The following is a 16,723-nucleotide window of genomic DNA, read 5'->3' as shown; positions in this document are numbered from 1 at the left end:
CATGTGAAACTGTAAGTCCAATTAAGCCTTCTTTTCTCCCAGTCTCAGATATGTTTTTATTAGCAGTGTGAAAACGAACTAACACAGGCTCCTTGTTACTTACGCAAATTTCTACAGCAGGCTTGGATATCTCCCAGAGAAAATGGATTTTTCTTTCCTATTGCATCTTCAGCTTGCAAATTTTCCAAACTTTTATGCTCTGCTTCCTCTTGAACACTTTGCTGCTTAGAAATTTCTTCTGCCAGATACCCTAAATCATCCCTCTCAAGTTCAAAGTTCCTCAGATCTCTTGGGCAGGGGAAAAATGTTGCCAGGCTCTTTGCTAAAGCATAGCAAGAATCATCTTTATTCCAGTTCCCTACAAGTTCCTCATCTCCATCTGAGACCACCTCAACCTGGACTTCATTGTCCATGTCACTATCAGCATTTTGGTCAAAGCCATTCAGCAAGTCTCTAGGAAAGTCCAAACGTTCCCATATTTTCCTGTCTTCTCCAAGCCCTCCAAACTGTTCCAACCTCTGTCTGTTACCCAGTTCCAAAGTTGCTTCCACATTTTCAAGTATCCTTATACCAGCACGGCACTCTCTGCAGTACCAATTTGCTGTATTAGTCTGTTCTCACACTGCTATAAAGAAATATCCAAGACTGGGTAATTTATAAAGGAAAGAGATTTAGTCAACTCACAGTTCTGCATGGCTGAGGAGGCCTCAGGAATCTTACAATTATGGCAGAAGGGGAAGCAAACACATCCTTCTTTGCATGGCGGCACAGAGAGAAATGCCGAGCAAATGGGGAAGCCCCTTATAAAACCATCAGATCTTATGAGAATTCACTCACTATCATGAGAACAGCATGAGGGAAACTGCCCCATGATCCAATCACTTCCTACTGGGTCCCTCCCATGACACATGGGGATTATGGGAACTACAATTCAAGATGAGTTTTGGGTGGGGACACAGCCAAACCATATCAGAAGTATACATGAATGATATCTCCTGAAGTTTTGCAAAATGTTGGTCTCAGTAAACCTTATAGAGAGCAATAACTTAAATATGGTTGGCACTCAGTATATGTTTACTAAATTTTGTCCAACCTCCATAAGGGATATGTCTTCCTAACTTTTACTGAGATAAAGAAAGTTAAGGCTGGTAGAAGCCTGTAATTGGGAAGATCTCCATAAAATATTGTTGTATTTTTGTCTCTCCTTTAAAACGAAAACAAATATTGTAATATTATGTTCAGCAGATTTTAAACACTTGATCTTTTTGGGCTTTAAAATGTATAATATAATAGAACTATGTGTTATTCTATATAATTTTGCCAGAAAAAAAAGTTTCTATTATATATAACTTAGTTCTCAGTCTAAGTCAAGCAGTTACATCAAGAGTCAAATCTCAACTTCTATAAATCAGTATATAAAAATTAGTATGAGGGGGAAACGTTTCTGAATTTGATCACTTGTTCTCTCTTTCTCTGTCTCTCTCTGTCTCTCTCTCTCTCTCTCACACACACACACACACACACCCCTACCTTTCACTTGTATAACAATAGAGGAAGAAATGAGAAAAGCAAACCTTACTTGCTTGCTTGTCAGAAGCTATGGAAGAACATATAATAAATATCTGGGCCTGATGCCCAAGCTAGGGATGCTGCTATTGGAGAAGTGCCATTGCCATTCAATAATGCCCTAAGGAGGAATCCTATTCATCTGGCTCTCTCGAGACAGGAAATGTGGGAACTGATATAGCCAAGCTGCAGACTAACAGAAGCCATTAATCCAGTGTCCGTCATAAACCTCATCTATCTGGAGTCTATGAAAGGGAAGTCTGGATCCTTGAGACTCTTCTACCTCAGAGGTAGGTGTGGAAGGAAGCTGGGCAATTGGTGCCATTTTGCTTTTCTTTTTTAGCCTCTCACTACTAAATAGGTTTTTCTTTATTTAAGCTTGTATTCAAGAGCACTTAATTTAGTTGGATCATTGGCAACTGTCTATAAACTGCCAAACTTAGTACAAAAAAAAATCATTCCATAAGAGTCCTGGGTGTTAATACTTAACGCATCGTTAGTTTGTTTTGAGTCTAGCTTGATCATGAATACTCATGCCTAGCAGAAATTTGAGAATGAAGGGAGAAAATCCTTCTGATCCTGCATCTTAAATGGTTACATATAAAACAAATTGGCTTGCTTGCATGTGCTTTTATTATCCTGTGCCTCCAAGTTACTCAGCCTCCAGTGTAGAACCTTAAACAAACACAAAATTTGTCACAATTTGATAAGCTCTGAGCCCATATGTGCATACTTCTATCAAAAGTACAACAGACTTAAAATTTAATTTCTATGCCTGACAAAACAGTTTAGTTCTCTGTGTTTTATTTTCTTCATGTGACAGTTGTTTTTATTTTCACAGTAAATTTTTCAAAGATGAATTCTGGCTATTCAACAGCAAAGAAGAGTGAATCTGAACAATACCAAGAGATAAGTTTGAGAAAGATGCAGCCTCAAAAGTAGAAGTGACACAAAGGCACATTCAGGGAGACATGAGAGGCCAAATTACACATCAAATTGTAAAAGCTGCAGTTGGAAATTGCCAGTCACCAGGAGGGAGGGAGAGACAGGAAGGGAGAATGCCAAACAGCAGCTTTGACAAGCATAGCCTATCAATTTCACCAGACAATTATAGGATCTGTAGGAATCTTGTTGGCTTGTTCATTTTCCTGTACGCCCTCTTTATTTCTCAGGAAGTCCTGACCTGGGGTGATGACTGCTTGTAGTGTAGACAGCCCATCAAGGAGTCCTGTTCCTATTTTAGTTGCCCATGGTGTGACTGTGACTCCACAATTAACCACAAAGACAAGATGAGAGACACCCAAAAAGAGCACAAGCTTCTGGCATCTCCCTGGAAAGTCTTTATCTTCTCTAGCCAAAATGGATTATTAAAGGAGTTGTTTGTTTGTTTGTTTGTTTGTTTGTTTGTTTTAAACTTGGTATTTTCCCAGTGTAGGCAGTAGTGGTTTCCAGCAGACAAGTCAACATTAAATCTGAGGTTGAATGAGAGTGATCACATTTGACACCAGAAGAAGAGCTAGGTTCTAGCCTGGCTATTCTTACACCAATTTAAAAATATTAATTGGCTGTCTTGGGAGAGGAGATGTGGGAATTGCTGTAGCTGAGCTGCAGATGAAGAGAAGCTATTAATCCAGTGTCCATCATAAACTTCACTTATCTGGACCTTCAAAAACCAAGTTCTTGAAAATGTTGTTAGGAGAAAGGATTTATTTGAGAAGGGGCCACCACAGCAGATATGGTTAATTACTTTGATTTTATGAAATTCTATTTATCTGATAAAAAGTTTAACCCCCAAATTGATTGTAATTCTAAGGATTTAAACCATTCAGTTAACCTAAGATTTTAACAGTCGTTTGAAATTTTGACTTGACAGGACTGAAACAAAAGTGCAAAAACTTGAACTTGAAAATCTACCATAAAATAAATTAATGCTTTCAAAAGAAGGAGTTTAAATTCCAATTTGTTTTTTTTTTTAATTTTAACATTTTATTTTGTGCCTCTTACTCTCTTGTCACAAATTAAAACGTTATGTTTTCAGCCTCTTTTTTAATTAAAAAATGTGTTTGTGATACCTCTTTGCCACCCTTAATCCCACACATCACTCACCTATTTTGTTCGTTGCTTTCTAATTCTTAAAGATGAAAAGGGAAAATGATTTGTAGTGTGTAGTTCTGATGTAAGTAGGTGAGAAGAGCTGAATGACTACTCCCCATGATCTCATCAAATGTCACATGTCTGATAATATTAATGGTGAGAATGTATGGAGGTTTACAATGTGCCAATTACTTTTGTATGTATTTACATGAACAGTATTAGTTTATTAGATGCATCCAAACAACTGCTCTATGAGGCAGAAATTAAAAGCTGGACAGGGAGACGTTAAGTAACATGCCCAAGGTCACACAGTTAGTAAGAGATAAGAGCTGGCCTTTAAGCCTAGGGTCTGACTCCAGAGTTCTTGTCCTTAAGCATAAAGCAACATCATTCTTCCAGCAATTTTTGTGATGTGTGAATATCATATTATATTTATAAATAGCTAACTTTAAAGATAGGGAAAAAAAGGTATGATTTTACTGTTTCCCTCAAATAAAAATTGTTTGCAATTTTAGATCATATACAGAATTGGTGGCACACATAATTATGATTGTGCTGTTTGATAATAAGATATAAGATAAAAAGCATTCATTTTCTCTAACAGAAATGGTTTGTTTTCATTTTTCACAGTTTTACAGTAATTATCATCAGTGTTAGTGTTGACAGTTTTCCCTGATATTATGAACTGTTTTGTCAATCTTATCACTACCCATAGACTTTTAAAAAGACCATTGTTCAAATCTAAATGGAGAAAGAGAGAGTGAGCTTTATTTTGCTTTCAAATGGACCATTTCCGCGTGTCCCCAGGCCAAAATTACAAGTGCTGCACTCTCTTCTTGTCATTCATCAATCCATTCATTCATTTACTCTTTCTTTCGTTTAAAAAATGTGTATCATACTGTTTTTATATTAGTCATATGAGCAAACGCTCTCCCTACTTTCACAAGTCTTTCATTTTAGTGGGGGAGATAAATATTGATTTTTAAAAATCAACATTATAACCACAAGCTGTGATACATGTTATTTAGAAAAATAGCTGATATTGTGAAAACATGCACCCGAAGAACCTGGCCTGATCTGAAAATCTCAGGAAGATCTGTATTCATTTTCTAGAGCTGCTGTAACAAATTACCACAAACTGGTGGCTTAAAACAGCAGAAATGTATCCTCTCACAGTTCTGGAGGCCAGAAGTCCGAAACGGGGTGTCAGCAAGCTTGGTTCTTTCCGGAGCTCTGAGAAGACTATTCCATCCTCTCTTCTAGCTCCCGGTGGTCACTGGTAGTCTTTGTTGTTTTTTGATTTGTAGACACAATGCCCCAATCTCTGCCTTCATTTTTACATGACATTCTCCCCTGGATATATCTGTATGTTTGTGTCTAAATTTTCCTTTTTAAAAGGACATCAGTCACCTTGATTACATTTGCAGAGATTCTATTTCCAAGTAAGGTAACATTCCTTGGTACTGGGAGTTAGGACTTAAGCATATCTTTTGAGGGACACAACTCAACCAACAACAGCTTCCTTGAGTCAATGACACTGGAACTGAGATGATTAGAATCGAAGGAAGACAGGACTTTGCAAAGGGAATGGGACATGTAAAGGCCCCAAAACAGGAAGGAGCATCCTGTTTAAAGACTGGAGAGAAGGTCACAGAGACAAACACATGCACAGGGAAACACAGGAGCAAAGGTCTCAAGGAGTCACCCATGGTGCTGCTTATCCGCTCCCACACAGACTCCCCTCCATGAGGCATGGGCATCACAAACCTAATCGCCTTTGCTCCAGGTCTACCTCCACTGACCAGCCAGCACCCTCATGTGCCCTTGAGTCAAAAGAGAAGCAAACACTCCTCTTCTGGGCTAGACTTTAGGAGAAAAAGTCTATGTGATAAAGAATCCTTCAGGGCCAAAGCTTGGGTTGTGCTACGTGAACACAAGGTTTGGGAGAAGGCTTGTGTTAAATCAGAGCTTTGTGCAGCCTTGGGTAAGTGCACGATTCTGAGCCCCAGTTTTTTCATATAAAAGGTGAGGTGATTATAGCGTCTGCATAGTATTCAAGTATTTTGTAAATTTCAACAATAAAGAGAAAGAATGCTGCTTGGAATAGGGAAGATGAAAAATCCTTGGCCTTTTACGCCTAGCATAGTTCATCCAGATTACTTCACAGTAACAGAAGGAGCTGGGTGGGGTATGCGGGGAAACTATTAATAGCATTCCCCAGTCTGTGTACCGTGGAGGAGGTGAGAAGGTTAATAGTAACAATAACATTTCATCTGTGCACAATAGAGAGAGTTGGAGAGCAAATATTAATCATTTTAATAATGGAATATGTTTACAGTGGTTTATGGGTAACAGTGTTTTCTCATATACAATCTTATGCAATGCTTGTATCTCCTATCCCACTTTTAAAATAAAACTCATGTATTTAGGGGATGAGAGAGTTTTAAAATACCAATCTCCCTAGCAGCTAGCACTTTGACTGGAGTAGTTCATCACATTAACCCATGAGGAGAAGGAGACCAGAATAGAGCTCCAGGCACCTACCCCCAGGAAGGTGGTGGAGACAGGGGAGAGAGGAGAAATCCCATTTTCACCCAGGACCCATCCTGTGTACCCAAAGGGTCTCAGCATTTCCAGAAACAGATTCAGGTACATAATTTGTCAAAGTTAGGTTTATCCTGCTGAGGGCCACACAGTGTGCATCACGCAACGGCCACAAAGCGCTGGAGGATGAGCTGCACACTCACCTGAGACACATTCCCCAGAGGGTTTGCAATGAACCATGTGAGGCATCCAGGAAGATTTTTTGATCCTTCAATGAGATGGACCCTGTTACCTCATATATCTTTTCAAAGGGTTTTTATGCATGTATGTAAATATAGGTCCATATAGATATGTGTGCATATGTGCATATATATATATATATAATCTCTTTAGTTTTTTACATGAATGACATTATACTTTGGACTTCATTCGTCATCTTGCTCTTGAAATGTTTTGAGATACAACTAGCCTCGTTGGTTCATGTACATCTTCCTATGTGTTTTTAAACTCTTGCATGGTAATTTAAAGACTGGACATACCATTTTATTATGCTGGTCCCTTTTTTTATTTTAGTTTTTTAAGTTTTTTTTAGGGACAAGGTTTCACTCTGTCACCCAGGCTGGAGTGCAGTGGTGCCATAATAACTCACTGCACCCTCACCCTTCTGGGCTCAAATGATCCTCCCACCTCGGCCTCAGAAATACCATGCCTAACAATATTTGTTTGTTTGTGGAAACAGAGTTTCATAACGTTGCCTAGGCTGGTCTCAAACTTCTGGTCTCAAGTGATCCCCTCACCTCAATCTCCAAAAGTGCTGGGATTACAGATGTGAGCCACTGCGTCCAGCCCAAGCTGTTCCCCTGTACATGGACAGTGCATTGTTTCCAATTTTTCACTATGACAGTGTTGCACAGGTGTGGTCAAGATCGTCATGAAGTCTCTCATTATTATCTTTTAACATGCTATATAACTTACATAGTTATCTTGCTGATTTTTTATTTTCACTCTGCTAGAGTATAAACTCCAGGAAAGCAAGGATGTTTGTTTATTCTATCCTCAGCTCTATCTCTAGCCCCTAAAACTGTGTATGCAGTGAATATTCATTGAACAAATGTGCTATAGCCATATTCTGCAGCCACATAAAGTTATGGTGTAACTATTATCCTCTTAATAGGAGGACAGATCTCTGAGGGCATGGACACCCTCAGAGTGTTTTAGCTGCAGTGCCTGGCACAGTGCCCTGCTTAGAGTGGGAGCTTTATATATTTTAGGAACAAACAGTAACATGTACTGTTTAATACATCATCAGATCAATGTGGCTCTGCATCTCAGCTCAACTTACTGATCCCATGATTCTGACGAAACATCCACCTAAAAAGGATTACCATCAGCTTGTGTCTAGTCCTATCACCACCTCCCTTGCTTCCACTCTGGTCTAAGCTGCTACCATCTCCAAGCTGGATTTTTGCAGTTTTCCAAACCAGTCCACTTAATTCCACCCTTATGCTCAGTCTTCTCCTTTTACTAGAGCAGTCAGAGCAAAATGTTAAAAGCTAAGTCAGATCAGGGCACTGCCTCTCTCAACTCCTCCTGTGGCTTCCAACCCACTCTGAGTAAAAGCTTAAATCAATGCAAAATGGCCTAAAAAGCGCAGCATGGTCTGCACACAACGCCCTCCCATTAATGTCTGCCCTCTAGTTGGCTGCTGTCCTAGCTCACTCATTCCTCCAGCCTCCCTGGCTCCCTGAAGTTCCTGGAACTTGGACGTCTCTGCTCACTGTGGAGCTCTTGTACTACTTCCTCACTACCCTGGCACGCTTTCCCCCCAGGCAGCAGCCTTTAATCAAATAGCAGCTACTTAGGCTTTCTCGGATCTAAAATCACAACCCCACCTGGATCCTTCCTGTTGACCTCTGTTTGGTATTATTATTTCCCATAGCACATTATCATAATCTAGCACAGTGTATTTACTTAGCATGCTTATTGTGTGAGTCTCCAACTAACATAGTAGCTCCCTGAGCCAACAGTGTATGTCTGTTTTATTTAGTCACCGCTGTATCTTCCATACCAAGTACAGTGCTTGGCAGCTATGCAGCGTTCAATACATATTTGTTGAAGAAGCTGATTTTAGAACAGAGCACTTATTTGACACATATCATGCTAAACACTTTACCCGCTTTATTCCATATATCTATCGCTGCCATCCTTTAAGGGTGGGACTATAGTGATATGGTTAAGAGAATGGGTCCTAGAGTCTAACAGCTTAGGTTAAATCCTGTCTCCATTGCTTACCAACACTGAGCAGAAGGTCAATCATGTATCTTCACTAAGTCTTTGTTATGTGAATGATTAAAAGGGAAATGTTAATGATTATTATTTATTATTAGTTGCATTTAATCAGACTCTATGAAGCAACCGGTGCAACATCATAAGAAACTTTTCAACCACAACACTAGATTTAGGCACGAAATCCCCTCTTATTTAATTATCTATCTCATGTGATCATTTTACGATGTAATAGTTGTGTTGTGCATACGGTTTTGCAGGATTAAAGCACTCCCTTGTCTGAACCCTATTTCACATAGGAAAAATATTAACTGCTAGTTTATAACCACCCTAAGAAATGGGATTTCTAAGTGAAAAGCTCTAAGCGATTAATTCAATCAGTGCTCAGAACATTATGACAATGAATGATACATAGCCTTGTGTTAAATCTTAATAATGCTCTCTGGACAGCAAATGTGTTTAATGGCCTTACACTTCGTCTTCTAGAGAACATGTCTTGTTTGTAAGCCATCTGAGGGTTCTAAAGGCAATAATAGGTATGAAAAAGAGTGTTGTGTTTCTGGTCCTAAGGGAAAGACAAGGACCATGCAGAGGTTAAAACAAATGTTTTGGAATCAGGCTGAACTGATTTTAAATTTTGTCAGACACATCATAGGCTCTCAAAAAACATTAATTGAGTCAATTAATGTCTCCTAGGCATACAAGTTGCATGACATTGGGCAAATTTAAAAGTTTTAATTTTTTCTTTTGCGTGACTGAAAAATGATATCTACCTCATGAATTTGTTTTAATCAGTTAATACATGTACAGTGGTAAATACTGTGCTTGGCATGTAGAAAGATTGCAATAGAGTTATTATTAAATAGCTTCTTTCCATTCTACAGTTCAGAAAATAGAACAGACTTCTCCCAAATTAAATGTTTTACCTGTCATGTGAGATACAAGAATAGACCAGTTTAATACCAGTTTTACATCAGATAGAGAAATGAGCACTTTCTAAATTCTCTCCTCTTTCTGCATCTTACCTCTAACTCCGAGCTAATCAATAGTCTTGATACATCCATAATTCTTACTAAATTTTCTTACATAATATTTACTCAATTCTTCTTTATTGCCAGGACCACAGGGCAAATCCTCTCTCATCTTTCAAGACTCAGCTTAGCCATCCCTTCTGTTAGACACACTCTCTGTCCTTCCCAGGGAGTTGGAGCTCCTCCTCTAAGCACCAGTAGTGCCTGGTTTGCTTCTCTGTTGCAGCACTCATTACAACTTCAGGCCTGCAGTTCGTTATTTGCATGTTAGTCTCTCCCAGTGGGGAAGAGTTGTAGAGAGGATTCATAAATCATATATTCAGGGCTGGAAGATGATTTTTAACACTCACTTCAGAGCATTAAAAAGATAATACATGTAAATAGATTTGCACAGTGACCAGCAGTAGTAAATGGTCAATAATGATAATTATGATGATGATTAGCAGTAGTGGCAGTATTCATCTGTCACGGTAGGAGGTGAGTAAGTGGATGAAGAATAGTAATTATCTTTACAAATGCTGTGATGATCTAGAATGTTATAGGCCGGGACTCCAGGGCTTTGGAATATCAAAGATTGCTTACTATACAAAAAGAAAACAATGGCTCCCAGAATCTTCTGAGATTTTAAGATATGTAAGAAAAAATTATGAGCCCTGGAGAGATTTGTTTTTTCCTAACAAGGTGTCTATAGACATAACTTAAAATGAGAAATTATAATTCCTAGTTTCCTGTGCCAGGTAATAAAGAAAATGCTGGGAGGAAAATGTGTTTCTCAAATATACATTTCTTACATTTGGAAATATATTGCTCAATTTTTAAGTATATAAATACAATTAATATACTACAGAGTATAACGTCGATAGAACAACATTTGGTTAACTCAATGATAAGTGACATGTCATGCTGTAGTGGTCTATGCTTTGGAAAAACAATATTAAAATTTTGTGGTTTTATCAGTAACAGACTGGATTAAGAAAATGTGGCACATATACACCATGGAATACTATGCAGCTATAAAAAAGGATGAGTTTGTGTCCTTTGTAGGGACATGGATGCAGCTGGAAACCATCATTCTTAGCAAACTATCACAAGAACAGAAAACCAAACACCATGTTCTCACTCATAGGTGGGAACTGAACAATGAGATCACTTGGACTTGGGAAGGGGACATCACACACCGGGGCCTATCATGGGGAGGGGGGAGGGAGGAGGGATTGCATTGGGAGTTATACCTGATGTAAATGACGAGTTGATGGGTGCTGACGAGTTGATGGGTGCAGTACACCAACATGGCACAAGTATACATATGTAACAAACCTGCACGTTGTGCACATGTACCCTAGAACTTAAAGTATAATAATAATAATAATAATTTTAAAAGAAGCCTGAATTATAAAAAAAAAATTTGTGGTTTTAAGGAGTTCTTTACACTTGCCAATGATAATTTCATTTTGGCTCCATTCAGGTACGCCTTCAGCAAACATTTTAGAGTTCCTAATATGAGGCACTGTGCTAAGTGCTGCGGATACAGTGGTGAGCAGGACCAGGGAAATCCCTGCTTCTACAGAACATACGTGATAGAGACATTGAAGGGGAAAAAGTGAATATTACAGGGTATCCAATTTATTTCCTTGAGTGATTTGTACCCTTGAGTTGAGTAAGATATGCGTGAGAGAGGCTAGCTTCCCTGAGAAAGGTAGATTTGAGGGAAAACAGTGCCCCCCCATTGATTTCCAAAAAAAAATGATTTATTCAAGCTCCAATATAATTGACTGCACAGTCCCTTCATGAAAAGAGGCTGGCACACATTCAGAAGTTTGTTCTGGCCTTGTTGATTCCAATTAAGTCAGGTTTTGCAGAGTGGACAATTGTGCTGTGACTCGCTGTGACTAATGGCTGGTTCTCTGTTTAATGAAGAGGAGAGGCACTTGAAAGCCTAAAGCATTTCAGATTAGGAACGAGGTCCCTATGTTTGTATTAATTCCAGCTTTTCATGATGTTATGTCGAAAGCAAGGCCATTGTTTTCCAGTCTCACTCCTAGCTTCGGCTGCTTGTCTACCCTTATTTTCCCTTTGCTCCACTTTCCTCACTGAATTCTTCTGTGTTGCTTCCCACCATACCCGCCACCGTGCGCCATTGCCAGAAACATTATTTTATTCTGATTACAGAAGCTATACAACAATTATAGAAATCCTAAGGAAAAGAAAAGCCTCAATTATTTTAAATTAAGATCTCTGATCATCTGCCATTCAAAAAACAACTACTGCTATTTGAACACCTATCTTTATATATATAAACATATATGCTATCTACTTTAAATGCCTTACATCACATTATGTTGAAGTTTATTTCTGTAAAGTGCTTAGAAATTGCTTTCAAATAAGGTGTGGAATGAACTTTTTAAAGTAGGTAAATCAATAAATAGTAAGAAGATGGTACTGCTTTCCCTCAAATGTGATTTCTCTAAAAGCAAACTGAAGTATTTCTAGTACAGTGTTTCTGGTACAGTTGGGCTTACAGGCTCTGGAGTAAGGCTAGCCATGTTATTATGTACTGCCTTTGCTATTTACCACCTACAGTTTTGCATAATCTGTATTTCTTCTTTTTCCTTAATATAATAGTTAATATGGATCATTTACTATAGTGCCTAGCTTATATTAAGCCCCCTGAAAATATTACCTTTGTTATTTTGAAGCACATGGATGACTCCATTGATCTTACTGAGTTCATTGATGTTACCCTACATTTTTCCAATGTCCCTTACCAAGAGTTGGGTATCATCTTCAACCTTTCCTTCTCTCTGACTATTGCCCAGTAATGAGCACACTATATAGACTTTTTCTACCTTACATACTAGCTTGAGAGAAGCACTAAGAAGCTTCAGGCTCAAACACATCCTAATTATGTCATTTTGCTAGCACTGTGACTTTGCGTAAGGGATTGACCTCCTATGACCTCAAGTATCCCATCTATAAATGGGAAGTAATAACTCCATGTATCTCATAATCTTGTTTTAAGTATGAAATGGCAGGATGCACATAAATTGCTGCACTGTACAGTGGTCAGCACACACCAAGTGCTCTCTAAAGAGAAAATGTTGAATGATGAAGAAAATGATAATGGTGAGATGAATAAGTTCCTTTAGCTTAGGAAAGAGAAAAACTCTTCTACTCTTCCATCATAATCCAAGCTTCACTTTTTATCTCTGAACATTTGCAATAGATTTCTATCAGGACCTACGGCCTTAATTTCTTTCTCTTTCATTCTGCTCTGCATATAACTTCAAGATTAGTCCTTCTTAGAAAAAAATAGAGCATGCCTCCTCTCTTAAAATATTTATCACATTCCCAGTAATTATTAAACCAAATGCAAATTCACTACCTAGGCAGGCAAGACATACATAGTTTGCCTTCAGTTTATTTTTCTAACTGCACATCTATTGGTTTCTCAGATTAAACTTTCCATACCAAACATCGTGATCTACACTTTATTCCTCACATTTATCTCCACTTGTCCTACCTTTTTAACTTTCCTCAATCCCTCCTACTCACCCTTCATTTCCCAGCCTTAACCACAAAATCTTCTGTTTTGGTGAAGTCATCTATTTATTCAGAAGTATTTTTTCAGAATTTACCTGTGCCCAATACTATATTAGACACTGAGATTTAACAGGGAGCCAGATATAGTCTTGGACTCATGATACAATTCCTCTTGTTCTCAGTGTGTGTGTGTGTGTGTGTGTGTGTGTGTGTGTGTGTGTGTGTGAAAGAGAGTTCTTTGGCACTTAGAATATGCAGGCTTTTTTGGTAGTACATATCGTATTATCTTCAACTGTACCACAATGCCTTGCATATAATTATGGTCTAAAAGATAGTTGATGGTCTGATTCCTGAAGTGATTTTCCTATGGAATTTGGCCTATGTGGATAGGTTGATTACCTTTCATTCGTCAACCTAACAGTCTTGCTTTGAAGATCCCATCAACTGGACAGAAAATGTAGGTGAGCACTGACCCCTGGGACAAAACTCAAAAAAGAATCCTCAATGTTAACAACAGATCTGTACTGCTCTGTAATTTATTGCTATATTATGTATACCATAGTATAACATAGGGAAAATACTAATAGCCACTTTCTGTTATGTAAAGTATGGAAAATTAAATGCAATTCTTTATAATAGAAGTATATAATATATCCAAAAGCTATTTTATCCAACCTTCATGTACTTTTACTTAAGTAATATTAATCAGTATACATCTTTATATTGAAATTGTTCTGCCTGTTTTAAGTAGCAGGCACACATTATTCACCTATATATAGACATTTCTGCTCATGTCTGACACCTTGAAAAGGTGGCTTTATGATAGCTTTTTTTAAAAATTCAAGGCTCTTAAAAACAGTCACCAAGGAAACAACAGAATAGGTTATATATGTTTCACTTATGCCTAAAATAGAAAATCTTGCCATCAGTTATAAATATGTTCTATGAAAGCCACTCCCTCCAATAATTTGGGCATTTTCTTTAACTTTACATGCTAGGGTTTGTTGTTGTTGTTATTTTGATTTTGTTTTGTTTTTAAGACAGAGTCTTGCTCTGTTTCCCAGGCTGGGGTGCAGTGGTATGATCTGGGCTCACTGCAGCCTCCGCCTCCCGGGTTCAAGTGATTCTCGTGCCTCAACCTTCCGAGTAGCTGAGATTACAGGCATGTGCCACCACGCCCAACAAAGTTTTGTATTTTTAGTAGAGATGGTGTTTCACCATATTGGCCAGGTTGGTCTCAAAGTGATCTGACCTCAAGTGATCCGCCTGCCTTGGCCTCCCAAAGTGCTGGGATTACAGGCATGAGCCATCACACCTGGTCGCCAGATTGTTTTTAGTAACTGTGCACATATACAGCAATTGCCTGCTTTAGGTGGGAGCTCTGATGCATGCTTCTTGCTCTGCCTGACCTTGAATACATAATTGCTTCCCGCTCTGTTTGAGATTTCTCCCTCGTGTCCAATGAAGTTGACACTTCTTACTCTGCAACAGCTGTAAAATACTTTGAATTCAGAGAAAAAGGACAATAAAATAAGACTATATGACACTTAAAGACTTACTTTGTTAAATTCATCCTAGCAAAAGCCTTCTAAATCCAGACAAAAGAGTACCAATACAAGATGACTTACCCAGTGCTGAGGAGTGAAATTAAGCTTGAGACTATGATGGATAGGGGCAAGGATTAAGAAATGTCAGCACATGGCTTAAAGAATAATACATTTAATTTTATTGTTTGTTCCAGTGTTACATCAAGCTTTAACTTTTGCCTGAAATAGCCGTTCAAGGGCTCCTGCAAAATAAAAGAAATTTCCCATAATAAAACTTATTACAAATGGTCTCTGTAGAAATTACAAAACATATCATTCAATCTCGTGTTTTCCTTGGATCTGGATCAATGTTAATTAGACTGAACTTCATGATAGTCATTGTTGACAGGTACAATGAGCACAAAGATGAATAACACACAGTTTTACTCTTAACTGGGACTTAGTCACCTAAATAATAACTATTGAATAGTTATCATTCTGTATATATACTGGATTATGGCCACATTCTCCTAACTGTTCTTTGTATACCTGTGTTCACCTTCTTAGTTCGCTCTACCTTCTACTGCCACAGGACTATTATTAAAACCAACATGTCATCAAGTCACTCCCCTATGTGAAATCCTTCAGTGACTACACATTGATTTGTGGATGAAGTCCATATCTTTGACATAGTTTAGACTACCCTCTACCATCTGCCACTGCTTACCTCTCCAAGCTCACCTCTTGCCATTTTTCTATTCACTCACAAATCTCTTGCCAGTATTTCTCTCCAGAACATCATTCTTACTCTCTTTTACCTCTAGACCTTCATGCTCAACATTCCTTCTGCCTAGAATATTCTTCTTTCCCACCCTAACCTTCTGCTTGCTGGTTCCTTCCTTCTTATTTTACAGATCTCACTTCTATATGTCACTTTTTCTTTTTCTTTCTTTCTTTTTTTTTTTTCTTTAGACAGAGGTTCATTCTGTCACCGAGGCTGGAGTGCAGTGGCATGATGTCAGCTCACTGCAACCTTGACCTCCCAGGTTCAAGTGATCTTCTCACCTCAGCCTCCCAAGTAGCTGGGACTACAGGCATTTGCCACCGTGCCTGGCTAATGTTTTGTATTTTTTGTAGAGATGAGATTTCTCCATGTTGCCCAGGCTGGTCTAGAACTCCTGGACTCAAGTGATCCACCTGCCTTGGCCTCCCAAAGTGCTGGGATTACCGGTGTGAGCCACGACACCTGGCCAGTATGTCACTTTTCCTAAGGAATCTTTCCTGACTCACCGAGATTCCTGTGATGCCCATCTCTTGTCCTCTGGGTGATTATCACACTGTATTAAATTGCTGATTCCTCCTCTAGGGTGGGCAAATATGCTGTCTCTCTTGCTTAGCACTCACATGTCCTCCACCAGGCACTTCATGAATATCTGTATTTTAGTGAGTTAATAAATTGAAGAATCAGTGATGAATGCTGTAAGAAATATCTTCAAAGTGTAAATGAAAACCCAGGTGAAGGAATAATTTATTCCACCCAGGGTATGGTGAAGAGGTATGAAGAAAAGTGATATGACATGACATTTGATCTGGCCCTTAAAAGATGAGTAGAATGGAGTTCACCAGGGAGTTGAGGGAGGAAAAGGGAAATCAAACAAAGAATTCCATGAGCAAAGTCAAGGGTTTGCTTAGTAGATCAGTTCTGGATGAATACTACTTGCTTTGGATCTCAACTTAGACATTACTTCTACCAAGCCTTCCTGACAGTTCCCCTTAAAGAGGTTGGATGTCTCTTGTATGTGTGCTGAGTGCTTTCTCTCTGTACTTTATGAAACATATTTCAAATGTGAAGTTTTAAACCTGAGATCCAAATTATTTATCATGAGTAATAACTTTTTGGTTATATTTATATAGCATTCTTTTCATGTGAAAAAGTGTATTGACTTTAAATAATTTGTAACAACAACTATTATGATGATGTGATAAAGAGAGCGATTTCATACGCTAGGAGAGAGAAGACAAACAAAAAGACATACAAATCTGGAAATTTACAATCCAAAAGATGCAAAATTGCTACTGTGCTGAATGTGGATATTTCACATTCATTTTTCTCTAACTGATATATAATGGATTAAA

General features: G+C 38.4%; 1 protein-coding gene across 7 annotated transcripts in view; it reads left to right on the top strand.

Annotated features, from left to right (window-relative positions):
- The window catches only part of JAKMIP2 (janus kinase and microtubule interacting protein 2), a 192,490-nt gene that overhangs the window by 79,809 nt on the left and 95,958 nt on the right, over positions 1-16,723 (top strand). For 2 of the 7 annotated variants that reach the window (XM_021939845.2, XM_009209339.4), the window contains exon 2: positions 1,723-1,856. The exons of the other annotated variants lie outside the window; for them this stretch is intronic. The gene's annotated coding sequence lies outside the window, so the exon portion shown is untranslated. The remainder of the gene's footprint in view (positions 1-1,722; positions 1,857-16,723) is intronic. 7 annotated transcript variants of the gene reach the window in all.

The sequence above is a fragment of the Papio anubis genome, chromosome 5 (genome assembly GCF_008728515.1).
Source record: "Papio anubis isolate 15944 chromosome 5, Panubis1.0, whole genome shotgun sequence".
Lineage (NCBI taxonomy): Eukaryota > Metazoa > Chordata > Mammalia > Primates > Cercopithecidae > Papio > Papio anubis.
Note: the sequence above shows the minus strand (reverse complement) of the source record. Positions and strands in the feature narration are given on the sequence as shown.